Genomic DNA, 27,427 nt, shown 5'->3' with positions numbered 1-27,427 from the left:
CTCAAAAGAGTGGAAGTAAAATAACCCATGGAGAGAGGAGATAAAAGAAGATACAAGCAAGGGAAGGAAACATGTAATCAGCTATTTTATAAGAGAAAAACTCTTTTTGAATAAAATCAGCAACATTGGATGAAGATTAAAAATAAAAGATAATAGTTTTAATTTTAGCTTGTTCAAATTAGAGACATATTTGAAGCTTATTCAGTTTTTATCAATTTTGATTTTTATTTACTAATTAAGTACAGTATTGCTGTTCACTCAGACTCGAGGCTTACACAAAAGTCAGTGATCAAAGCCAGTCCCCCTAATTATTTCTCTGGGCATATCTGCCATGCTATTTAGAATGTATCTAAAATCAGTGATTGTCAAAATATCCAAGGTGCCTTAGTGTACAAGGATAATCTAATCACATGACTGTACATGCGCAAAAGCAATAACAAGGGGCCACAGGTGCATGCCAACTCTCACACTGACTTGTAAAGAGACAGTCATCACAATAGTGACTTGGCAGTATTCTTTGAGAAGTTTTTGTGTGAGAACCATAGAAGTGGTTGGCATTGCCTTGACAGGGCTAGGAATTGACTCTGAAGGAAACAAGCCACTTTCAAAATGGTATGGTGATGTTCTCTCTTTTTCTTGCCAATTTCCAAGTACCCTCAATTAAGAATACCCGAAATGGCTCTAGACCATGATCAGGTCTCACACTTTGCATTGGAAACCATCGTTCCCCTCCTTATGGGTTGCAGTATTGTCTTCTGTAATAGAAGGAAGTCAACTTTTCTTTGTACCTAAGTCTCAACAGGAATAGGCAGATGTCTGTCTTTGCAGCCAAGGATGGAGGGTCAAAAAGGGTTCAGATTGTATTTTGAGCCTTTGAGGAAGCATGTCAGTATGTATTTTCTCATTGAATTGTGATTGTAAATAGCTTTTCACTTATAGCTCATTTAAAATTCCATTAAAGCCAATTATAGTTTTTTAAAAGTCACCTGCCATAGGTATACCTATGGATGTAATTTATCTCTTACATGTGAAAGTTCTTATTTCACTTCTAACTTCTCATACTTAGCCAAGTCTCATTTACTGGTACTTTTGATAGTCCTCATAATTTTTCTTTATACCATGTGCAACAATTTTTCATTGTTTCAACATTGTTGTTGTTGTTCAGTCACTCAGTTGTGTCCAACTCTGCAACCCCATGGACTACAGCATGCCAGGCTTCCCTGTCCTTCACTATCTCCCAGAGTTTGCTCAAACTCATGTCCATTGAGTCGATGATAGTTTTGTAAATATTTGCTATCCTTCTTATCAACCATATGCTCCATAATGGCAAAGTACATGCCTCTTTTACTCACCTTGTATCCCTAGCATCTGTCCCAGTGTCTGGCCTGTTGTAGACTTACTCCAGTAAATGAGTGAAGGGACAAATGGAGGAATGGGTTTGTATGACTTGTAAAGGGCAGTGATAGTGAGAAATGGAATATTTCCTGCGCTATCAGTAAACAAAGTTGTCACAGTCATCAGTGATTGCAGCCCCTCAGTGTGAGCCAGTGATCCCTAAGAAAACTCAGGAAGGAAAATAATATCTGCCATCTAGTGGCCTTCAGACTGCATCCACTTCTTGCAATCACTCCCTAAGGTCAGCCCTGAGGAAACTCAGGATGTGAAAATGTAGAATATTGGCCCCAGTTAACTGAGGTGCACATCAAAGGAATGATTTCAATGAGCCCAGACTCTTGCATCTTCCCATACAAAGACACTAAATTCCTTGACTTGAGATATTTGTTCTTTTTTTAATTAACAATCATCATTTGATAGTCAGACTACCTGCCCTTTGTTGAAAAATTTCAATGTAATGTGGCTCCTCCCCTCACTTCTACAGAGCAGCTCTCTCAGGGTCACTTGAGATATTGTTTGCTTCCTGGGCTTGAAGTCCTAAAAATTCCCACCTAATAAAACATAACTTTAGACTTATTAGGTTGTGATTATTTTTTAAGTCTACACTAGATATGGAGGTCATATGTTAAAATGAAGGCAAGGCACATGATCTGCTGCCTTCAGAAAGCTAATAAATCTATGTTGAGTAGGGAAGGAAAGAAGGGGAACATATGTAACTAGCTGTAATATATGTTATAAGTGATACTTCATAAATCCTAGGTGAAAATAAAGCAATGTAGGAGGAACCACTGGGCTTCCCTGATGGCATGGATGATAAAGAATCTGCCTGCAGTGTGGGAGACTGCATGTAATGCAGGAGACCCAGGTTCAATCCCTGGGTCAGGATGATACTCTGGAGAAGGGAATGGCTGCCAACTCAAGTATTCTAGCCTGGAGAATCCCATGGACAGAGGAGCCTGGTGGGCTACAGCCCATAGGGCCACAAAGAGTTGGACACAGCTAAACAACTAACACTGTCACTGTCTTTCAGGGGAAGCCATTGGTTATTTAAAGCATAACATTAATGGAAAAATACATTAACAAATGACTTAAAAAGGAATTTTATAGCATGTCAGGAAGTATTCACTTATTTAGGTTTAACCCTCCTGTAATGGTCGCTCATTTCAAACCTGGTTTATAAAATATATTATTAAGCAGGGTTTTATTAATATCTAAATTAATGTCAAGAATAAATATCTCAGTACAGCTACAGACCAAGATGATGATTATATCTAGCCTAACAGTGAGACATACTATGATTTTAAAGTGTCTTCTTATCTTTATAGAAAAAGTAAACTGTGTTCAATGTAGGGTTTAGGGGAAATTATTACCTGTAGGATTTTTTTTTATATCTGTGTGAAAAATTTGGTGGACTTTGAAGCAATGTGAATTTGTGTTGGAACCCAGCCCTATTAGAGTGATCCTGGGGAAGTTTTAAATTTTTTTAGCTTTATTTTCCTCATCTAAATAGAAGTAAAGACTAATTTATAGGATTGCCATAAGATAGTATTTGGTATATGTAACAGTGTTTGGAACAATCTAGATGCTCAGTAAATACTATCTTTTATTACAATGATAATTGTGATTATTTTTAAGCACCTACTATTTGTAGCTAGCTCTGATTTGGTCACTGGAGGTACAAGAAAATAGAATCTGGTTCTGCTTTTAAAAGAATTTGCAGTCTATTTTAAGGGAAGTTTTAGTGTAACCTGCAGAAAAGGAAGTGAGAGCAATAACAAAGATGACATGAATATCAGAGCAAGTAAGTGAATATCAGAGCAAAGTATGTGACTGGAATACTTTGGGGATTATCATAATTATCGAGGTTTCCCCAAGGAAGCTGTTCACTGAACAGGCTTATCTGAGGGAATGAAGAAGCCATCCTGTTAGCTGGGAAGTGTCATGAACCATTAAGAGAAGGACCTAAAAGTTTAAGAGAAGGTTGAAACTGCTTCAGGTCTGGAGAATGAGCAGTGTTCTTTGCAGTGGATGTAGAGGTCATGATCCCTCTCGATGGCTTCTGGGAAACCACATATGGATATTCTGTATGTCTGATATGAATCCCACCTATTTTCCTTCCCTGCCACCTCCCTACCATCTTCCTCTTTTGATAACCTCCATCTCAGTTAAGAGTCACTGTGTTCTTTACCTTTGAAATTTAGATTTCTATTATATTCCCCCCTCTCTCTGCCGGTGTTCTCTTATGTAGCTCTTCTGTTCCACTCTGTTCTTTGCATCTCACATCCATTCTCTGCTTTTCTTCCTCACAGTCTCATCCTTGGGGAGGCTCTCAAAACCCTTACCGAAATCATTATATCAGCCTCAAGTCACTGGTCCCTGCCACCCCCATACAGAAATGCTGCCCCAGATGCATGTTTTCACACCAACTCCCTATCCCATGGCAGCCTTATAAAATAAGTTTTAACTCCTATTTAGATGAGGGAAATGAAGCCAAAATAGATTAAAAACTTCCACAAGATCACTCTAATAGGACTGAGTTCTAGAGCAAATCTATTCTGTTTCAAAATCAACCTACCTTTTCACAAGGATATAAGGATTCTACAGGTAATAATTTTTACTTAATCCTATTTACTAACCCAACACAGTTTAGTTTTTCAAACCAACTTTGAAGATTTCACATGGTCCATAGAAAAGAAAAACAGCCACATTTATGTGTTTGTGTACCAAAATTCTCTGAAGTCCTAATCTTTCCTTTCTCATTGCAAACATCTCTTCCCTTTACATCCTTGAATCTTAGTTATAATGATAAGAGTTTATTTCCTGAACATGATTTGCATTTTCTTTCTTTAGTTTTTTTGTTCAGTTACCAAGACTCTCTGGCGAATAACTATTCTTCCCACATGTACTTGCAAGTATCTTTTAGCATTCATGACCTGGTTCAGAATCTGCCTCTTGGAAGAATTCTTTATAGATCACTCTTGTCAAATGAACTAACTTAACGGAGCTTTATTAGTTGATCATCTGCTGAATCTCTTAAGTATGCTTAACTCTGAACTCCTCATAGGTAAGGGGCAATTCACTCTTATCTGTGAACCTTCTTCATAACAGAGTCCAGCCAGCACATCTTTGTAGGAACATAATAAAAATAGAGTTGTCTAATCAAATACTGCAACTTTTAGTTCAACTAATGATTTATATGACTCCTTAGTTCATTATATACTTTCATACTTAGACCAGTCTTTCTTTTTTTCCCCTGAAGTATTTAAGTTTAGAAAATGCACTTAAAGCCCAGTTTGCTTTAAAGCCACTAAATCATAAGCTTCATATATTCTCCTGCCTTTCCTGCACGGTGCTCATGCCACTGCCTTGAGGGAACCTAGTAATAAGTTTTCATGATCACATGATTTTTGTAAAGTTACAAAAGCATAATCACTGAGCTGCAATAGGTTAAGGCTTCTGCATCCTTTAGTATGTAATTTTGTATCCTTAAATATAGTCTCTAAGATATGTAAAAGACTGTATCAGCTCCAGGCCTTACCAGAGTTGGATCCATCCCTGTGTGTGTGAGGGGAGGCTCCAAACACAGAGGCCACTGTAAGACTCTGCTCCATGACCAGCTATTTAGCTGGGATTGACTGTATCTGAGCTGAAATGACTTCAAATCAGTAGAAAGAAGGGTGCTTTAGAGCTTCCATCCACATTGCTCACCCTGCGTGAACACTCCCTACCTCCATATGGGGCAGTGTTAGTAGGCCAGCAGGTTTCAGTGTGGCAGAATTGTTGAAATTTACATTGAATTTGTGGCTTTTCTATCTACGGGTAAGTCTGTAATTTTCAGTAACCTGGCAGGGATACACCCAGCGGTAGCAGCCTGTGAATTCACTGCTCCAGCTACCCTGTCAGCATCATCAGATACAAGGCACCGATTCTAGCCCCTGGACCTGGAGAGTATCAATGAAGAAGGTAGACACCATGAGGCCTAACCTAAAACTTGATCCTCCTTATTCTGAAGGGTCTTAAAATACTCAACACGAGAATTTTACTGAAAATGAGCTGGGCTTCACTGGCATCTATTTGATGAGCAAAGGCCACAATGTGGGCTTTAAGAGAAAGCTTGGGGGGAGGTATTGATCTCACAAACTCTGGCCTTCAGAGACAGCTGGATAGTGAGACTACAAAGAAGCTTCTGGTGAGAGACAAGATCTGTAGAACCTAAGTGATCCTGCAGTGATGCCACAGCTAATGACCCCATTGGGGTGATGCAAGGAAACAGAATATTTTCCTATGTATCTCTGGGCTAAGTAAAATTGAGCAGATTGCTCCTGACGAACTGATATAATCTATAAAGTAATTCCCCAGTGAGCCATCTCTTCCCACCATTGTTGGAATTCTTAAAACCTATTGGAGTAGATCTGGGACTAGTAAGGGTTTAACTAGTCCTGAAGACCAGCTGCCAAATGACACACACATCTTCAGGACTGATCTTTGAGTCAAGGCTATAGTAGAGGAAATTTTAATGAAGGGTCACACACAGAAGCAAATGAAAACCATACACAATGGCCTCTCCATAGTGGCCAAACCCCCTGTTCTAAGTTCTCTCTTGGCTTTGGGAAGTTCTCACCAAGGGTTTAGAAAAGAGAGGTAAGTCCTAAACCGTTTTTTCATTTGTTCACTTTTCGTATCTTAACGGTGACCATCTATATTGAATTGCATAAAAGACCTAGTCTTGTATGTAGCAAAAATGGGTAGTAAGCCACTGACTAAGTTTCCATATAAAATATGCCACCTTTTCAGAGTTCTTTTCCTCCTTTGCCCCACTTAAGATTTGAGTTAGGCAACACGAGCAACTTGTGAAGCAGATTTTTACTCTAAACCTATTTGGAGAAATGACTTTTTGAGTGCAAGAGTCAAAGAAAGATATGAGTAACTTAAGATACCACGTCATGGTATTCTCATACTTAATATATTCAGAAAAGAGTGTACTTTCCCACCGATTGATGCAAGTAGTAAACATATCCAGTCTTAGGGAGATAGTGACAATTAAAGCATAGTGCTCCTAAGAGATCTGATACACATTCTGACAAGTGGCCATTTCACTGTTAAAGCCCACAGTGATGGGTTGTATGGGTGTGATGGATGTGTGGGTATGAAGTCAGCATTTCTCCTGCTGTTGGAACAGAGCGGAAGCAAGATTAGCAGAATTCTTCTATTGTTACTGCTCTGGTTGGGGATTGTAAGACCCAACCACCTCTAATCTTATTACCCCAAAGAGAGTTTTGAAAGTAACAACCAACCATTCAATTTCTATGGTACCATGGGGGTCTTTTAACTACTGACCATTCCACTGGGCATAAATCAAAGGTTCATTAGTGAATCGAAATATGCAATAATGTATCCTCAAAGAAAGTTCTTTTCTTTGCAGAATTTGAGACCTATTATCATTGAGGGTTAGTAAATGTGGTTGATAAAGCTGAAGTCCTCACTAAAGCTTGATATATTATATTCATCTAATTAAAAAGTAAGCCATATTATCACACTTTTAGCCTTCATGAACACTGAAGATTACCTGAGTCAAGAAGTGGTAACTGCACTTTACAGACTGAAAATCAAACCAAAACAAAACTGAAATTCAGAGAACTTTAGAAACTTGTCAATTAATGATCACACAGTAGTTCAGTTCATTCAGTCACTCAGTCGTGTCTGACTCTTTGCAACCCCATGGACTGCAGCACACCAGGCTTCCCTGTTCATCACCAGCTCCCAGAGCTTGCTCACACTCACGTCCTTAAAGTCAGTGATGCCATCCAGCCATCTCATCCTCTGTTGTCCCCTTCTCCTCCTGCCTTCAATATTTCCCAGCCTCAGGGTCTTTTCCAGTGAGTCAGTTCTTCACATCATATGGCCAAACTATTGGAGCTTCAGCTTCAGAATCAGTCCTTCCAATGAATATTCAGGACTGATTTCCTTTAGGATGGACTGGTTTGATCTCCTTGCAGTCCAAGGGACTGTCAAGAGTCTTCTCCAATACCACAGTTCAAAAGCAGTAGCAGAGTGGAAATGAAATTAGGAACTCTGACTTTTAACTAATTATAAATTATTTTAAGACAGCCCATGTCTTATAAGGTAAACTCCCTTTGGAAAATGCTGATATGTGTCAAGGCTGGTTGGGAATAAATCAAACAGTACTGAAAGATGAACAGTGAAGAATGTAGTCCACTGTAAGGATTTAAAGACGTTTTTCTAAAATAGATTCAGGGAAGGTTACAAACCTAATGAACTATTTATTCTAATGGGCAACAGTCTCGGAATTAAAAGTAAAAAAAAAAAAAACCTGTAACCCTTTTAATGTAATGGTAATATTATCAATTAAATATCAATGCATACTATGTTCGAATGTGGTTTTCTTTCATGACTATGTAGTACTTAACAGTTTTGCCCCAAATTCTGTCAACTTTTCTTGCAACTGCATTATGTTTTCAAGTCATAGATAACTAAAGGACAGGTGTCCTAAAGAACCCTCTATGGACTCTCTTCAGTTAATGGTTCCATATCAACTCACTTGTAAAACAAAAAGAATTATCCTTTTGTTAAAAAAAGTATATAAAATCCAGGACCTATGGAGAACTACCATAGAAACACCAAATCAGTCATTTCTTACCCTTGACATCAAGAAGATATTATTTAGACACAACCCAGTATTAGTATATTGTTTTAAAATCTTGCCTTGAAACAAATTATAAATACTTCAGTCCACATATATTCTATAAGAACTTAGGAAATTTCAGTTCACTACAGTCTTAAGGTCTGAGAAAAATAGCTTGATTGTAACATAAATGATCAATGATTTTATTAATAAAAAACATCACCTTAAAATAATATTCCTATTTTTACCATTATGGAAAATACTTTATTCCCCTCCCCTCCAGAAGAAGGCATACATTCTATCCACAGAGGGTCTGGAGTGGGCTCAGAGTTTATACATGTTAAATAATGATTTGGAGTGAGCAAGGGGGGGCAACTGTCAAGGGAACAGATCAATCGGTCAATTGAAATGTCATTTTAGCACTCGCCATAGGATGTTGCCATGTCTCTGCTGTCTCTCTTTCTCTCTTTTTCATTCTCTTATATTTTGATTTAGATATAAAAGCTGCGACATAATTTAAACTGACAGCAGAATCAAACAGTATGGCCTTGCCAGGATTGTTTCAGGCTTTCAGCACAGTCCACTGGGGGTAAAGTGTGGGTAGAGGGGGGTGGTGAGCGAGAGCAGTGAGAGGAGAGCCGGCCTGTCCAGATGCCCTTGCTACTCACGTGTTACTGGAGGACTGGCCTCAGGTCTGGATGTCTCTAGACCTGTCTGATGGGAAGATAAGAGCTGGAATGAGAAGCACAATAGAGGAACTATGAAGACAAGAGCAAATGACAAAGACTGGAGCAATGGAGGGTCATGATAATATAAGGCTTGTGTGTGACTGTGTCAGAGGTTGAATGGCTGGTATTTAACGTTTCAGAGTTTAGTCTGCCATAGCAAGGAGAAATAGTCTTGCCCTTGATAACAGGGTAACCAGATAAACACTACCTTGCCAGATGACACATACAATAGGCATGGCTGAGAGAAGGGCACTTAAGCCCTTGGCTTAATGGAACCCCTAAAGTTTCTGAGCAACAGCTGTCATTTGTCTATCCAGAGGAGGGGTGGGTGGTTTGAGATGACTGCAGACAGCATAAGGTTGTTTCTATCTTCTTTTTTTTAAATAACTCAAGGGTACTAATCTTTTAATTGGCATCATTTTTAACCTTTTCCACCATGCACCTTACACGTGTCTACAGGTTGACTCTCTTCAGATATGATGATGCCTCGGGAAGTCAAAGCAGCAGGTGGTTGGGCTTCCTTGGGGAAGCCTGGATGCAACATCCCACCACCAATCAAAGAGCACCTTTCTGGTGCCAGTCCTTGCCTTGGATAATAATGGACAAGCCCAGAAAAGCTGTCTTTCAGAAGAAACCATTTTTTCAGACAGAATGGAAAGAGGCAGGGCAGTATGGCAATGATGGTGAAACCAATCAAAGCAGAAACAGCAGTGGAAAGGCATGGTGTGAGGCTCAGGAATGAACCTGTGATGGAAGAAAGGTCTTAAAACATGTGTGCCCTGACCAGACCTGTTACTGGACATGAGAGTGATGAGGATAAAAACAACACAAACCTCAGAAGCAGCTGCCTCCAAATGAACACTTGCCTGGCACCTGGCAGTATTTTAAACATCCCACGTAACATTTCATTTAACTCTGTGAGTGATAGGACAGGGTAGGTGCATGCAGTGGTAGAACTGGTATTTAACCACGGGGGTTGATTCCAGAATTTTCTCCCTTACCCTGAACAATTCCATCCAATGTCAGCCAGTCATTCCCTTCATGAGCCTTGACTGTAGGCCTAGGACTTTGGAGGTAGCAATGAAGCCGAGACTTAGTCTGTGTCTTTCAAGCAACTTAACATTTTTAGATGCTGATGATAGACTAAAATGTAAAAATATATTAATTTTTCTTTAGAATGAGATGGGATATTACTAATCAAGATCCTTCATGAGATAATTGAAACTAATAGAAGTGTGACCTAAATGATGCTTGGTGGACACCATACACAAAATGAGAATCAGGCTGAGATTCTGTAAGGAGCATGAAACTGAGCTGAGTCTGAAGAATTGTAGGACTTGGAGGGAGTGGAGGAGGAGAAGGGCATTCCTAGCAGCAGAGATCACATGCACACTGACATGGGAACAGGGGGTTGATTGGTGAGATGGGAACGGAGGGCCTGGCCAGGGAGCTAGGAGCTGGGGGCCAGGTTAGGAAAGTTGTTGAAAGAAATCTGAGGAAGGAGAAGAGACTTGAGTGAGAGCAAAGCTGTGGCATGTTTCTGAGCAAATGAGATACACAGGAGGTAAATGCAGTCTCAGGCTACTATTGTGATAGTCACGCTGATGGAATGGAGATAAAAGAGACAGAAAGTAAGGAGAGCCTCCTTGGACACCTCTTCCAATCACCTGGGTGTAAGGAGTGGCTGGAAGGCTCTCTGGCTCACAAGGCAGAAAGAGAGGTTGAATCCAACATGACTACCTAGATTCTTCTTTCATTTGTCCCCGTTCTTCTGTGACTCCATCATACTGTGGCTTTGCATGAAGGGGCATGCATGTCGGAATCTGACAAGGCCACCATGGAGCTGTGGGAGTTCAACAAGTGGAAATACAGGAGGCCCCATAAGTTTTGTAAGCCCTGAGCCCATGGCTGTAGCATCACACACCTGGGTACCACTTAATTGACAGATGAGGCATTTTATCTCTAGACTCTGAAACTTCTAACTCCATGTCCAAATTTGCCATAATATGCTATTTAGATTGTGAATTCTCAGTCGTTTATGACACAGCTGTTGCTATTCCTTCATTTTACTGTCATCTCTTGCAAGTTAGGTCTCTTAAATCTTGTACTTAATCCTTCTTATTACCGACTTTAGACATCTCTGTAATCATGTGACATTGAAGGTGGAGAAGCGATTGTTAGTGGCAAGTTGATACAGAAGATGGTTTCAGTAGTTGTGGAGTACACTGCCTAGACTGTGTTTTTGAAAAAAAAAAAAAATCCTTAAGACATTACCATAACTGCTTTGAGATACAGCTTTAACATCTGAGTGCTCAGCTTTTGCAATGAAAGACAGATGCCAATAGAGCTTGTGTTCCACACAGCAGACATAAATCAGCCCTGTCTTTTTTACAGTCAGCGTGCATGCCTGAGATATAATATACAGGCTTTCCTTCCTCATGGCTCTAGAAATGGGAGTGGGAGGAGGCTGGGGTTGAAAGGTGCTAGTTTCAGGCTTGTAAACATACCTTTCAGTGGAAAGAGCTATCATGTGTACGGCACGCTCCTCCCCAACTCCGCGGGTTGAGCCTCATCCTTAAGCTCACTGGAATTACCACATCATTTCACTCCACGCATTTCCTTGACTTGGCAGTTTTTCTGATTGCCTCGCGGTCATAGACCATCTGTCTTTTGCTGATACAGGGACCTGGGGAATGAGGACGTTGGAAATTCACTAGGCTGTTCTAGAGATAGGAGCACAGAACTGTCCCTTGTGCTGAAATTGTTGTTGTTGTGGCTAAAGTAGAGACTCTGAGTTATTTTCCCTCCATTCTTCAGTGGACTCACTTCCTTTATGCTTTGCCCCTCCCACAACAGGCTCCTCTGTCCCCTCCCTTTCAACCTCACCCACCTCAGGCAAACCATTTGTATATTTGTGAGCAGTGGAAGTTGTCCACTGGTAGCCTGATTGTGGGCATGGTGTGTGGAGGGGCTCCATCATTTCTGTTTGAAGGAAACAAAATAACATCTCTATGGTCCAGTGCAGCAACCCACATCCAGAGCCCAGAGCCTTTAGAAATATGCGTTGCCTCATTTCAGCTCTTCAGAACCTTTCCTAACCTCACTTTGTCATCATAGTCTTCCTAGGCTCAGGGTCAAAAAGACCCCTCTTTTAACTGAAGTGAGCTTGCCCAATTCTGTTAGATACTCTGGGAAGTCATGATAAACCCCTTTTAAATACACAACTACCCTCTACTCTCCCTGCCTAAATCTAGCATCTCTGCTGTGCTTCTTTTGTATTAACAATTATCCATCAATTGTTATAAAAGAAGAGAAGGCATTCAACATTTTAAAATAATTGTCACCTTGAGGTTTTATTTTAGAGTACTTATTACATCTACCTAAAAAATGTAAAGATAGTATAGCAACTTCCCCAAATACCCCTTGCCTGTTTTGTCTCTTGTTAATTTCTTTAGTTAACATGATACATTGTCACGATTAATGAACCCATGTTGGCACATTACTATTAACTAAAGTCTACACTTTATTCAAATTTCCTTGTTTTTTTTTTTTTTTTAACCAAATATCCTTTTTGTGTTCTGAGGTTCCCATGAAGATAGGACATTGTGTTTAGTCATGTCTCCTTGGGCTCCTCTAGACTGTAACCATTTCTCAGACTTCCTAGTTTCTTATGACCTTGACAGTTTTAAGGAATACTGGTCAGATTCTTTGTAGACTATCCTTCAACTGAAATTTGTTTGATATTTTTCTCAAAGATTGGGGTTATGGATTTTGGAGAGAAAAACCACAGAAGTAAAGTACCATTTGCAGCACATCATTTCAAGGGCATGTACTATCAATGTGACTTATCGTTGTTGATGTTGATCTTGACCCCCTGGCTGAGGAAGTGTTTGACAGGTTTCTCCACTGTAAAGTGACTGTTGTTTTCCCCTTTTCATACTCTCCTTTTTGGAAGAAAATTGCTGTACACAACTCCCGCTTAAGAGGTGGGAAGTCTTACTCCATCTGCTTGAAGGTAAGAAATCTGAATAAATCATTTGCAGCTTTTCTGAACATGACATTTGTCTATTATCCTCAATTTATTAATAATTTAATCACTTATAAGAGTATGGACCTACAGATGTTTATACGTTTGGGGTATAATCTAATGCTGTTTTATTTTGTTGCTTAAGTTTATGTGGGTTTGGCTACTGGGAGTTCATTCGGTTGTTTTCTGTGTCCTTTTGACTATCATCATGGGTTTTGGTTGGTTTTATTCCTTTCAGGTGCTGTAAGATAGTGCAGATTCATTTTTAGTATTTCCTGCCCCAGTCCTAGAATTAACCATGTTTTCAAGGAACCCTGGCTTGTTTGATTGTAGAATGATATTAGAAATCAAGATCTGGGCGCTAGGTGGAAACCAAAAATTTTGAGCACCCAAATCTGACATTTTGTGTCAAGATCTTTGGGGTGATGAATATAAATTTCACAATAACCTTGTAAGATGATTGTTTTTATTTTATTTTTTAAGATGAAAATGGAATAGTAGAGATAAATAATTTTCCAAGTTTACATAAACAGTGAGGGTGAGAGCTAGAATTTGAAATTTGGTTGTCCAATTCTGTAACTGTACTTTTCAAACACTTAGCTTGCATCATACACTGGCCTTATCAGAACCAAGTGAAATATTTAAAAAAAAAATGTTTTTGCAGGATGCAAATAAACATGATTTTAAATCTCATCTTTGTGAATGTGAGTGTTTCTTTATTAAGGTTGTTAGAGCTATACAGGCAAAACTTTTAGCACAAAGCCTGGCATGAGGTAAATATTTGAGAAAGTTTAGCTTCTGCCTTATCATCATCATCTTTATGGTCTTCATTATCTACTGCTATAAGTTTATGTTATTCCTTCTTCAACCACTGGTTGTGGGCATCCTACAATGTCCGTATCTGGACCTTATAAGAAGGAATAAGTTAATGAGGCAAATAATTCACTTGTGGATGTCCAATATACAATATTTGATACACAAGTGAATTCCTTTTAACCATGAAGTTTCCTATTCTCTGTTGTGGAGCAAAGGAAAGAAAATTTGGAAAAGGCATAGGGAAGGAATATTGGGGGAAAAGAGCTGGGCTTACCTTTGACAGAAGTGACCAGATTGGTTGGAAAGTTAGCCCAAAACTTCATTTCTGAGAGCCTCTTTAGACTTCTTTTCCAGGAGTCTATTTGCCACAGTCATCACAATCTTCAGGTCTCTACCTTGATATGGGTAGGTAGATGGGGGTCTGGAGGAAATAGGTGTGTGTTTATGTGTGTGTGTGTCTGTGTGTGTGCATCCATTCATATCGTACTCCCTGCTCTGCACTGGAAAGAGAAAACTGCATGTTGGATGAGGGCGGTGTGCAAGGGTTCATGACAGAAATTGGGTCATAAGGATGACTGCCTTCATTAATTCTGGTGATAGCCTCATTTCCTAAATATTAACTGTGAGTGGTATGCAACCATCATTCACAAAGATACTTAAAATATAAGTCTTCTATCATTTCTAATTTAGCTTAACAGACTCCAGGAAGGCTATCACAAAGCACATGCCTTTAAACAAGTAGATAGCAACTCTGGGTAAAATGTGAGGAGAAGAGAGGAAAGGCAATGTTTTACTAATGAATTGAGTTTGGGATTTTCCTTCCTTTCCACTGTTGTTTAGGCTTAAGCACCTCTAATCTAGAGAAAGAGATCAGAAGATACTTGAGATGCAGGGGGTTTGCAAAGTCACAGGACTACTTCTAAGGCAGGAGACATAATCAGGAGGCCCTGGGTGAGCAGTGCAGGCCTGGCTGACTGCTGCATCCTTTTCCACCCTTTATCGTGGCTCAGCCCCAGAATGGTAATGGCAGAATATGGCATAGGGTGGTGAAGGATGTGACAGGAGCTGGGTCAGGTTGAGGACTGATTCACTGCTCTCATCTCTTGTTAATACTCACTCTGGCCAGTGCCAAGTTGCTGGCTGCCCTTCAACACAAACTCTGTTCTGTCCTGACATAAAAGAGAGGTGCCTCCGGGATCTGTTTCTGTAGAGCCCCATTGAGCTTTTGATGGCAGCTTTTGATGGCTAGTATTGAAGTGAAACAGAACAAAAGAAGAATGGAAGGAGGGGCAAAGAAAGAAAGAAGGAAAGGGAGTGGTAAACTTGTGTAGTTGTTCCCGATTAATGACAGAGATAGCATATGTCGAAGATAGAAAATGGTAATCATGAATACATGGGCAAATCTATCTGGCTCCAGTCAAGAGCACATGCTCTCTCTCTCCTCCTCTTTTCTTTGATAACTTTCCTTCGTAGAATTATAGAAAGATAAAGAGCTGAAAATATCCCAGAAGGTCATCTAAAGCAATCTTTTTAATGGGTGAAAACTTGATTCCTTGTGCAATTGGACTCAAGCCCATAGTCTGGGTTTCCCACCATCAAGTGCAGGGGTTCCTCTCCCACGGGATCCTGTGTCCTTCTTTGTCTTTCTCTTTCTCCTCTCACCACCACTGTCAAGCCCATGCAGGGTTAGGTCTATATTTGTTCCTGTTTCTGCTATATTTGCAACGTAACTTACGGCTGGAAGCACAGAGCCTCGCTGATTATTGGCAGAGCTCTGCCTCTGTGCTGATGAACACTTCCTGGTACTGGGCTCCTGGCCAACAGCAGGTGCCTTGCTCAGGAGCCGCATCTCAAAGGAAGCAGGTGGAAGTCCAACGCTGCCTTCCCTCTACTCCGAGGTTACGTTCTACCACCAGATGAAATGAAGTGAGAAGTGAGGTGTGGCTGCCAAGGTTAGCAACACTAGACGTGGGGGGTGGCCACAGGGAGCATCTGTGACAGCTTCAGGATTCTTAGCTTGATGGATGGGGGAGAGGATGAGATGAGACATCTGAGTTTGTTTACATAGAACTGTTGCGCATGAACTTAAGTGCTTTGACCTTCAGGTCATCATGAAACATCTGTATGTTTTCTCAAGGTAAGAGTGAAGGACAAGGTGAGGTAGAGAAGATCTGAATTCATATCATGATAGGGTTCTTTGGGACAAATTATTCTTGTTTAATAATATGCATTTATCTTTTTACGTTACACATAAATTCAGACACACATAGACCATGTGTGACAGTTCTAGAAGAGCAAATGAGAGGTAACGAACACAAGACTTAAAGTTTATATGAGGCATCATGCCTTAAAGTTAATAAAAGGTTATAAACACAAAAAAGAAATGGTACCATGAGTTGAACAACACAAAGACAGAAAAGTACAAACCATGTGTATATAGGAAATGAAGAAAATGTTTTAAGAGAACCTAAAGGTTTAGTAGGGGCATGATGAACAAAAACTTTGAAAGGAATGACGTGCCTGGGTGAGGCGTATCCTCTTAGATTGGTGACCCAGGAAAGGTGTTAGTTATTAAGGAAGTTATTTGATTTAAAAAAACATTTAGGGATATTAATCTGGTAGCAATTAAACGTGGAGAAGGAAATGGCAACCCACTCCAGTATTCTTGCCTGGAGAATGCCATGGACAGAGGAGTCTGGTGGCTACAGTCCATGGGGTCACAAGGAGTCAGACACAACTGAGCGACTGAGCAGCATGTAAGTGATGCACTGGAAAGACTAAAGTGGTTTCAATTAGGAAAGCCTGTGAACTGCCTCAAAATAAGTTATAAGTCCTAAACTAGGATGATGGCAATGAGAAAAGAGTGAGTAGATGGGTGGATGAGAGAAACACTGCCCAGAAATAATGGAGCAGCCCCCTTTACATGGTGGGGCCACAGACAGGAGGGAAAGTATGATGCACAGGCTAGATGTCAGAGTCCTCTGCAGGCAACCTCTTTGTGTCAAAGAGGGATTTTTTTTTTTTTTATATGATCAATGCAGAGGTTTTGAACTTGGCTAACTAGAAAAATGGCAACATAATTGTATTTTGTCTTTTTTTTTTTTTTAAAGCAAAGGGCAGAAATAACATTACAGAACAAGAAAGAGGGTGGATCATAAGCTGTGGGTAGAAACAGAATATGAACTAGAAAGCTGTGGGGAAAACCGAACTGGTGCTCAGTAAAGTGACAGGTTGGAGCTGAAGGCTGAGATTTATTTATATACAAGTGTAAGTTGTGACCTGAGACAACATATTGAAAGTTAAATGTGTACAGGGCAATGAGACTATGCTACAGTCTCTCTCAAAGGTCAGAAAGGACAAAAGTAGTTTTCAGAGATGGAACAGCCTGGGAAATGGGAAGAAATCAGAACCACACTCTACTGGAGATAGAATTTGAATTACAAGTGGCTAGGCAGAGAATACCATCTGAGCCACCAGGGAAGCCCAAGGCGAGAATGGACATAAAAGCTATAAGTTCAAGACCAGACAGTTAACTGTATCCACATTGGTGCACATAAAACCTTCTTATTTGGCACGAAGCTTGAGCTGGGCTATTTCAAATCCCATCCCATGTTTACTTCAGTTTTTCATTTGCATGCAATACTTATTATTGTTTAAGATTTGGCAGACAATCAGATTTATATTTTTCTGTATCTTAGGAAATAGATTGACTCCAGAGGGTCTCAAATAATTTTCTGCCCCAGCAGATTTGAATCTCTCTCTGGCCTGGGAAGTCCAAATTCCTCTGGATCTCAGGAGATAGACTCTGCCTCCAGGCTTTGCTTGCTTTCTGTGAGCTCCCATCTGCCATGTGAAGCCCACCAAGCTTTCTCTTATTTTTCCCTCCAGTGGGTCTTGTTTCTCTCACTTTGCATTTTTTAACTTCTTTACTTCTCCTTGTGTCTGCAAAACTTTTCTGCTTATATATTCACCCTCATTCACAATTTAAGAAACTAGGCTATTAATATTCAGTCCAGTTCAGTCACTCAGCCGTGTCCAACTCTTTGTGACTCCATGGACTGCAGCACGCCAGGCTTCCTGGTCCATTGCCAACTCCTGGAGTTTACTCACTCATGTCCATTGAGTTGGTGATGCCATCCAATCATCTCATCCATTGTCATCCCCTTTTTCACCTGCCCTCAATCTTTCCCAGCATCAGGGTCTTTTCAAATGAGTCAGCTCTTCGAATCAGGTGGCCAAAGTATTGGAGTTTCAGCTTCAGCATCAGTCCTTCCAATGAATATTCAGGACAGATTTCCTTTAGGATGGACTGGTTGGATCTCCTTGCAGTTCAAGGGACTCTCAAGAGTCTTGTCCAACACCACAGTTCAAAAGCATCAATTTTTCGGTGCTCAGCTTTATTTTTAGTCCAACTCTCACATCCACACATGACTACTGGAAAAGCCATAGCCTTTGACTAGACGAACCTTTGTTGGCAAAGTAATGTCTCTACTTTTTAGTTTGCTGTCTAGGTTGGTCATAACTTCTCTTCCAAGAAGCAAGCGTCTTTTAATTTCATAGCTGCAGTCACCATTTGCAAGGATTTTGGAACCCCCCCAAAATAAAAAAGTCTGTCACTGTTTCCATTGTTTTCCCATCTATTTGCCTTGAAGTGATGGGACCAGATGATCTTAGTTTTCTGAATGTTGAGTTTTATGCCAACTTTTTCACTCTCCTCTTTCATTTTCATGAAGAGGCTCTTTAGTTGTTTGCTTTCTGCCATAAGGGTGGTGTCATCTGTATATCTAAGATTATTGATATTTCTCCCAGCAAATCTTATTCTAGCTTGTGCTTCATCCATTTCAGCATTTCTCATGATGTACTCTGCATTTAAGTTAAATAAGCAGGGTGATAATATACAGCCTTGACGTATTCCTTTCCTGATTTGGAACCAGTCTGTTGTTCCATGTCCAGTTCTAACTGTTGCTTCTTGACCTGCATATGGATTTCTCAGCATGCAGATCAGGTGGTTTTGTATTCTCATCTCTTGAAGAATTTTCCAGTTTGTTGTGATCCACATAGTCAATAAAGCAGAAGTAGATGTTTTTCTAGAACTCTCTTGCTTTTTTGATGATCCAACGGATGTTGGCAATTTGATCTCTGGTTCCTCTGTCTTTTCTAAATCCACCTTGAACATCTGGAAACACACGGTTCATGTACTGTTGAAGCCTGGCTTGGAAAATTTTGAGTGTTACTTTGCTAGCATTTGAGATGAGTGCAATTGTGCGGTAGTTTGAACTTTCTTTGGCATTGCCTTTCTTTGGGATTGGAATGAAAACTGACCTTTTCCAGTCCTATGGCCACTGCTGAGTTTTCCAAATTTGCTGACATGTTGAGTGTAGCACTTTGACAGCATCATCTTTTAATATATCTCTTTATAATTTTGAAATAATAATATTTTATAGTTATTATGGTTTCCTAACTGTTAGGTTGTTTATCTCATTGATCTTCAGGACAACCCAGTAATGGGGTTCACCAGGCAGTTATGCCCACTTCACAGATAAAGAGGCTGATGCCCTGATGAAGTTAGTATAATAAATACACATTGGCAAATACCATACATGACTTACATGTGGAATCTAAAATATGACACAAATGGACTTATCAGACACCTGTGTCTGAAATAGAAACAGACTCACAGACATAGAGGAGAGACTTGTGGTTGCCATGGGGGAGGGGGAGGGGGAAGGGATGGATTGAGAGTTTGAGATTAGCCAATGCGAAGTATTATATATGTCTGTAAGGGAATCACTTTGCCGTACACCAGAAACTAACACAACATTCTAAATCAACCCTGTGTGTGTGTGTGTGTGTGTGTGTGTGTGTGTGTGTGTGTGTGTGTGTGTGTTTGCACGTGCCCTCAGTAGTTCCAACTCTTTCCAGCCCCATGGACTGCAGCCTGCCAGGCTCCTCTGTCTGTGGAATTTTCCAGGCAGGAGTACTGGAGTGAAAAGCTGTTACCTTCTCCATGGATCTTCCTGACTCAGATATTGAACCCAAGTCTCCTTCATTGCAGGCAGATTCTTTACCGTCTGAGTCACTAGGGAAACCCATGAAGTAAAAGTATCAGTCATTCACTTGTGTTCGACTCTTTGCAACCCCATAGACTGTTGCCCACCAGGCTTTTCTAACCATGGTATTCTCCAGGCAAGAATACTGGAGTGGGTTGCTGTTCCCTTTTCTAGGGGATCTTCCCAACCCAGGAATTGAACCCTTTTCTCCTATGTCTCCTGCATTGGCAGGTGGATTCTTTTATCACTGTGCCACCTGGAAAGCCCTAAATCAATTATACTTTGATAAAATAAATTTTAAAAATTCAATTGTTATTGTTTAGTTGCTCAGTAGTGTTCAACTCTTCTGTGACCCCATGGACTGTAACCTGCCAGGCTCCTCTGTCCATGGAATTCTCCAGGCAAGAGTGCTGGAGTGGGTTGCCATTTCCTTCTTCAGGGGATCTTCCTGACCCAGGGATGAAACCCAGGTCTCCTGTATTGCAGGCAGATTCTTTACCATTTGAGCCACACAAAAACAAACAAAAATCACATATTGGAACCCAGGTTCACATATGTATTTTCTGACTTCTCACCAACTGCTCTCATCTTGTGACCACCTTGCTCATAATCTTTCCCAGAGAAAACCCTCTGTCTCACAGGATGAAATGATCCTTAAAAGCACTGATTGCTGGGTCATGCAGACTTGGTAGTTCTAACTCAGCTGGGTAACCTTGCAAAGGCTCCATAAAGACTTTGAACCTCAGTTTCATTACCTGTAGAAGGTTGGGAATAATAGTACCCCATTATACTGTTGCCATACATATCAAATAAAATGATGCTGTGGAGACTTTTGCCACTCAACAAAGGTTAACAGAAATAAAATCATTTATTTAGGTTCTATATTGATATTTGATCGTGAGCTACTTATTACAAATGTTCCCCTAAAATTCACATTGCATGCCCTTGTGTGTCCCTGTATAGTAAGGGAAATTTGTAGTTGGGGGAAATAAAGCATGGTTTCAGAGACAAATAATTTATCATATATAGTTGGAACTGAAATAGTAAATTCAGATAAGTCAAGAGACAGTGGTCTTATTGATTACATAATCCTCATAACAAGCTTATTTCAGTCTAGAGGTTAGATTTCCATTGTTGCTTTGCCTTTTTTCCTGTCCTTATTTGTATTTTCTTTTCCTTCTAAGCCATGGCTCCTTGTGGTGTACTTCCTGCCCCTTACAAATAGGAAAGACTTGGTTCTCAAAGTGAACTTTGACAATGGAGAGGGAGGGACAGAAATTTCACTAGAGCACAAGTGCTTCCATTAATTACTGGCATTCACAATTTTAAAAAAAGGAAAGTACAAAATTATAGGCAAGGAAAGCACCTTCTGGTTTTGAACATTTTGTTTATTTCTTCCTGATCACAGCTTGACGTTTCTTTTCTTCCAGGAACAGAATGAATGGGATAGGAGACTTCATGGGGTTAGGCACCTTCTGGAAATATCAGACTCATAAAGTTTCACTGGTTACAGGGCATCACCAGGGGGGACATATACTCATCTGTGCTCCTTCCTCAGCCAGACACCCAGATGGAAGGTGGTAGAAGATTCACTGGTAGAAAAGTTCAGAGTCCTGAGTTCTAATCAGACAAGTGTTATGGTAAGCTCTTTTTACAATAAATGGTTTTCTGAGACCAGCCAGTGAGACACTCATTCAAGAAGGGAAAACACCCTCAACCTATGTGAGCCACTGAATGTTTACAGGATTAATTAATAGATGCATATATACTGAGGCTTCTAGGTTGTGCTAATGGTAAAGAATCTGCCTGAAAATGCAGGAGACACAAGAGACGTGGGTTCAGTCCTTGGGTAGGGAAGATCCCCTTGAGGAGGCAATGGCAATCCACTCCAGTATTCTTGCCTGGAAATTTCCATGAACAGAGGAGTCTGATGAGCTATAGTCCATGGGTTTGTGAAGAGTCAGACAGAACTGAGCATAAACAAACTCACTCATACTGGCAATTTTAGGATTTTGTTTTTGGCCATATTTGGCAAAAGCCAAGTCATACATACCTGATGAATAGTTTTGTCAGCCATAGCAGATAGGCACAAACTCCAGGGCACACTGGAATCAATTAACTAGACCATCTTCCATTTGCTCTTCTACTCATAAGCCATATTGGGTTTTGAGTATCTGCCCTTTAGGGCACTAGCTTTTTATCTACAAAGTTAAGTGGTCCCAGGACCACTTGGGGATGCATTGAAAGTATTTAAAACTCATATCTGGGAGCTTCTCAGAAGCTCTGGTCTTACTTAGGCATTGGCATTTTTTTAATGGAAAGACAATATCTTTATTTAGGAAATTCATGTTTTTATACATGAGAAGCTGGGAGATAGGAAGCATATAGAGATGAGAGAATGAGGGGAAATGGCCTTCAAAGTTGGAAGAAGAGAGAGAAAAATAGATTGAGTCCCAAACATGGCCAGGTTGTGTGATGTTGCTTTGTCAGAGGTCTGAGCTTTGCTCCTCTGTTCGCTGGTTTGACAGCTCTCAGTGAGAACTGGGTCAAACTGGGCCCTGATGAGAAATAAAAGGAACAAAGATAAGAGCTGCCCTCAAAGACTTGCCCATGTACTTTTGTCTTAGAATCAAGGAACGGTAGCACCAAAGGCAACCTTAGATAGCAGAGTTCAAACCTCTTCATTTCCCAAATGAGGCAACTGAGGTATAGGAAGGTGATGTGATTTGCACATCTTTTAGCAAATCTGCCGGTTGCCCAATCAAAACTGAAAACCAGACAGTCTTTCTAACGCTGAGTCCATTGTGTTTTTTTTTTTAAACTCTTACTTACTGCATATGTTTGAGGCGTATGTAGAATTCCTTACAGAGATTTTTTTTTTTTGTCTTCTCCTAAGGTAAGGAGCACAGTGAAGGTGAGCGAACTTCTTACCACAATCTTTGCTACGATTCATTCAGTGTCTTTCATCACCTCCATCCTCCACACACATTTTTACAATGCCAGTATGCTGTGTTCCCTTGAAATACTTCTCAAAATTGTACAGTCTGCTTGAAATGAAAACTTGACGTCTCGGCTTATTGAGAGTGAGATTTAAGGGCTATATATGTTCCAGGTGGAGCCCCTTCCTACTCGCTTCAGAGGATCATTGTGTTAACCAGAGGGAGCCGAGAGCTGGTGAATCCCATGGGAGACAGTACATACTTGAGGAGTTCCCTCAGTGTATTTCTAGGTCATGTCCACCCAGAAGAACACTTCCCTGCTTGGGGACGCCAGAGGCCTGGTGTCCTTAATTTGACCTTAATTAGTAAACTTGGAAGCAGCCACATTTTTAAGTCAGATGTATCAGATGAAGTAAGTGATCGCCATTCTCCCTAGATATGTCTTTGTGATATTTTAGACATTTAGTAGAATTCGAATCACTTTATTTTAACAAACATGTATATTTTCTTTCATTGAATATCCAGAGACAAGTGTGTTATAAATATATATATATATACAAAGCACTGTTTTATGCTAGTTTGATATAAATCCCTTAGAACTCCCAAACCTGTAATTTAGTATTACATATCCTTTGATATTGGAGTGACACGAGCTTTTATTTTTCATGAGTGCACTGCAAGGTTATTTAGTAATGATATATTCAGTTAAGTAGTAATAGTTATGATAATAATACATTATGTAATTCTCTTTATGTATTATGAACTCTTTAGACCAGTTGGAATGAGTTACTCAAGTATACTGGTTTACCACTAAAATCAAAATATCCCTAGTGAGCATATTCTCTAATATCCCAAATTGTGATTGAGTCTCATTTCTGAGGTATGCTGGGCACTGAGTTATATAGCCATATTCATAGTATAATATACTTATTGCAGAATAATAAAATAGGATATCTTTTCATGCTTTCAATCATTTTGTGATGGCTGAGAGGATAACAACTGTGAGGCTGTGACATATATTCCCCTTTCCTGCTGGCAACGTACTGAGATAAATGGAATGCCAAGTCAGTGCTTGTTTCTTTGTTTGTTTGATTATCTATGGCTTCTGAGTACCCGTACCAACCTCTGTCATGTTCTCTGGTATCTCTGAGTTTGATGTTATTCTCTGTAGTAAATATATACAGGATTAAGTGGCTCAACCGCAATATTTCTATCGGGGAAAACCAATAGAAGTGGGACATGGTCTTAAGTAAAGCTTGTGGAGATCATATAACACATTGTATATAAGTAAATGGAAGAAACAAACTGACTTAAATCAGAATACTGAAAAGTGATCTCCTAAAGATTGTTATATGTAACTGCCCAGGGAAGTGTTTGAGTAGTCTTAGACCTGGGCCATGCTTTAATTAGTGCTATACTACTGCACACCATTCATACAACTTAAGAATTTTAAAATAATGTCCTTGTTCCCTTCATCTACCCATATTGTATTGCCTTGGCAACAGGTACTATATGATTTTAAGAATTTCGGGAATTAGCATCACATTCCTTTTCAAGAATGTGCTTCTTCATGAATAAACTTTAGAAAACAAAAGTAAAACTGAAGATAACCTAAATACACATGAAACGGGACATGCCAGACCCAAGGTTCTCATTTAGAAGGTCTTGTAAAAATAGTTCCAGAGCCCCGGTGGTGTCCTCCAAGTTTCAGACTCTTCATAAGTCATTTATATGAGGAAAAATCATTCCATTTCTTCTCCTACTTCAGTAGTGAGTTACTTGGAATGGGTCTCAGAAGGAAGAGGAGGTGGAGGAGACACAGCAGCAGGTCAGGATCAAGGTGAACATGTGGAAGGAAGTGGTGTTGAGGTGGTAATGATGGTGCAGATGCTGAGACAATGATGAAGTGGGAGGAGGAAAGAGAGTAGGAAGAAGAATCTTTTCTATGTCAAGCTGATTTAACCAGTAAAAAAGGGGAGAATTACTGATTACTATTGTTATGTAAGTTCGCTTGCTCAAGTTGTATGAATGAACGCAAGCATGGAGTTATAGGTATCTAATCCATTCAGGGAACCTCTAAGTTTCTGAACACACCCTTATTTTTGACATTCAGGAAGTGTCTTGAGCTCAGAATATGGCTCTGTTTACCAGAGTGAAAACTAATATGAATTGTTGTAGTTTGAAATAATGAGTGCCCAAACGTCTAGAATATCTGGCAATTATTTATATCATCATTTTTGATATTTGAACAAATAAGCTAAATGGATTTTTTGGTACCCAGTATGTGTTAATTATTCTCTTTGTTCCTATTTTCATTTTTTAAAAGTAAATATAACTGCCTAAGCTTAAGTAGATGTTTCAAGAGTTCTCAGTAAAAAAGGTTTTCATCAGCAATTCCCTGTTGAACAATAACATAAAAATAAAAAATGTGAAGGATAACTGATATCATTGTGTTTGTATGTGCAATCTTATTTATATTGTTGGTACTGGAAAACAAGAATAAAATAAGTTCTGGGTATATTATATTTTCTAAATCCTAGTGCTTATTTTTTTGAGTTGTTGCATTTGTGGCAACACATTTTGACCTAAAATAAAGCTAAATTCTGGACACAAATTTTGACCAAAGGTAAAGCTAAATTATGAAATTATGAGCCACATTGTAGCAGAGTTCTAAAATATATGCAAATACAAGGAGTTTAATTAGAACTGAAGGTAGAGTGAAGTCTATCTGTGCATCACCATCATCACTTAATGCTATATTCACTGGGCTTGCGTGGCTCCTCTGGGCCAGTTATTATACAACCCTCTGCATCTTGCACCTGGTTTTAGACTAGAGTTTAAAATAAGAGATATCAAGAGGTAGTTGGAAAAATATTTGAGAAAAGTTGGGACTTTTCCCTTCAGTCTATCCTTAGCCATTGCATGTTTCTATAAACTTGAGAATGCCAGCTAACCTTTCTGGACCTTGGTTCCTTATTTTGCATCATGAGGTAATTACAGTGAGTGATGTCTAAGAACCCTTCCTTTGCTGGACTGTAGGTGGTTTCACCAGTTAAAGTTACTGCTGCAAACCTTTCTTCACAGGATGCAAAATACTGTGCAACCTTTGTGAGCATGAACTAGGATGGATACCTCTTCACCCTTTAAAATTGGTGGACCCCACATCTCCTGTTCACCACCACTCTTAACTACTTTTACTCATTACTCTGCCTCACCAAGACTGTCTTAACTTAGGAAATCCCCTGACCTTATTTTGAAGAGGTTGCCATCTACGAATGTATGCTGCCCTTTATCTGCTAAGTAATGGGCAGCATTTATAAGTAATTTTTATGTAGTTAAGTTACCCAGTGTCTTCAGTTGATCTCATACTCTGACTTGCAGTTTCTACATTGCCTTTCAGTCATTAGTAATTTCTCGGTTGTCTAAGAGCAGCACTTAGCACTTAGAAATTCTGCTTATAGCCAGCTGGATCACACCCTGCTAGTTATTTTATTGCAGTGTTGATGGATGGGTTGAACCAATAGTAAACATAGAAAGATGACAGATAGGTAGGTAGGTAGATAGATATGCTGTAAAGATTATTTTAGTTTTTAAAAGGAAACCTAAAATTTCTCCTTCCCTTGAATGTCTGAGTGACATAGTGATTCACTCCCAAAGAACAGAATATAGAGAGGGGAAATAGTAACTGTTCAGTGGAGAAATCTTACAGACACTGTCTTAACTAGGTTATCAAGGTTAATATCACTAGTGATAAGTCTTGTTGTTTTCATGTAACCCTGATATAATGCGATGAGAAGGCCGTGCTACCAGCCTGATATTCTTTCCCCAAACTTATAACTTCAGCATAATCATGGGGGAAAAAAAGTCATGCTAACCTAGTTTGAGGGTATTATACACCTGACTAGTACTCTTGAAAACTGTCAAAGTCATGAGAAAGAAAAAAAAAAAAAGGGAAAGTTTCACAAACAGAGACTTAAAAAACACAGTGACTAAATGCAACATGGAATTCTGAGTTGGGTACTGGAGTGTGAAAAAAGGCATTAGAGGAAGGCTGGTGAAATTTGAATATAGCTTGCATTTTAGTTGATAATAATATGTTAATTTCTTAGTTTTTGACTTGTGTGCCTTGGTTATACAAGATGCGGACATTAAGAGGAGTTGGCTAAAGGAACACTGGAACTGCTGTGACCGCCGGAGGTTGTGTCTCTTGTGGAAAGAATACCTCTTTTAGGATGTATGTGCCTTATTATCTTGCTACAGCTGCCAGAACAGAGTTCTACAAACTGAGTGGCTTAAACAACAGAAGTGCATTGCCTTAGAGCTGTGGAGGTTTGAGGTCTGAAATCAAGGTGTAGGCACATCTTGTTCCTTCTGAGGCCTGTGAGGGAAGGATCTGTTCCCGGCTTCTCTCCTTGGCTGGCAGATGGCTGTCTCCTTGTGTCTCTTCACCTTGTCTGTGCTTGTCTGTTTGTGTCCAGGCAAACATGGTGGATTAGGGCCTACTCTTAATGACCTTAACTTGATGACCTCTGTGTGTCTCCAAATAAGGTCACATTCTGAGGTACCTTAGTAATCATGTACCTCTGGGGTCTCCCCCTACATTCCCCACATCCAAGTGTAAGACTCAACCTCATGTTTTTAGTTACTGGACATCGCCCGATTCTATGTACATCGCTTACGCTGTGCCATCACTGTTAAAGCTGCAGTCCAAACTATGATTCCAGTTCACAGAAACCAGGCAAGAAGCCTCCCTACTTGTTTCCCAAATTCTAGTTCACACTCCGTGTTGCAAGCAGAGAAGACTTTGTCACAATGCCCATCACCTATGC

Source organism: Muntiacus reevesi, chromosome 8, assembly GCF_963930625.1.
Source record: "Muntiacus reevesi chromosome 8, mMunRee1.1, whole genome shotgun sequence".
Lineage (NCBI taxonomy): Eukaryota > Metazoa > Chordata > Mammalia > Artiodactyla > Cervidae > Muntiacus > Muntiacus reevesi.
Note: the sequence above shows the minus strand (reverse complement) of the source record.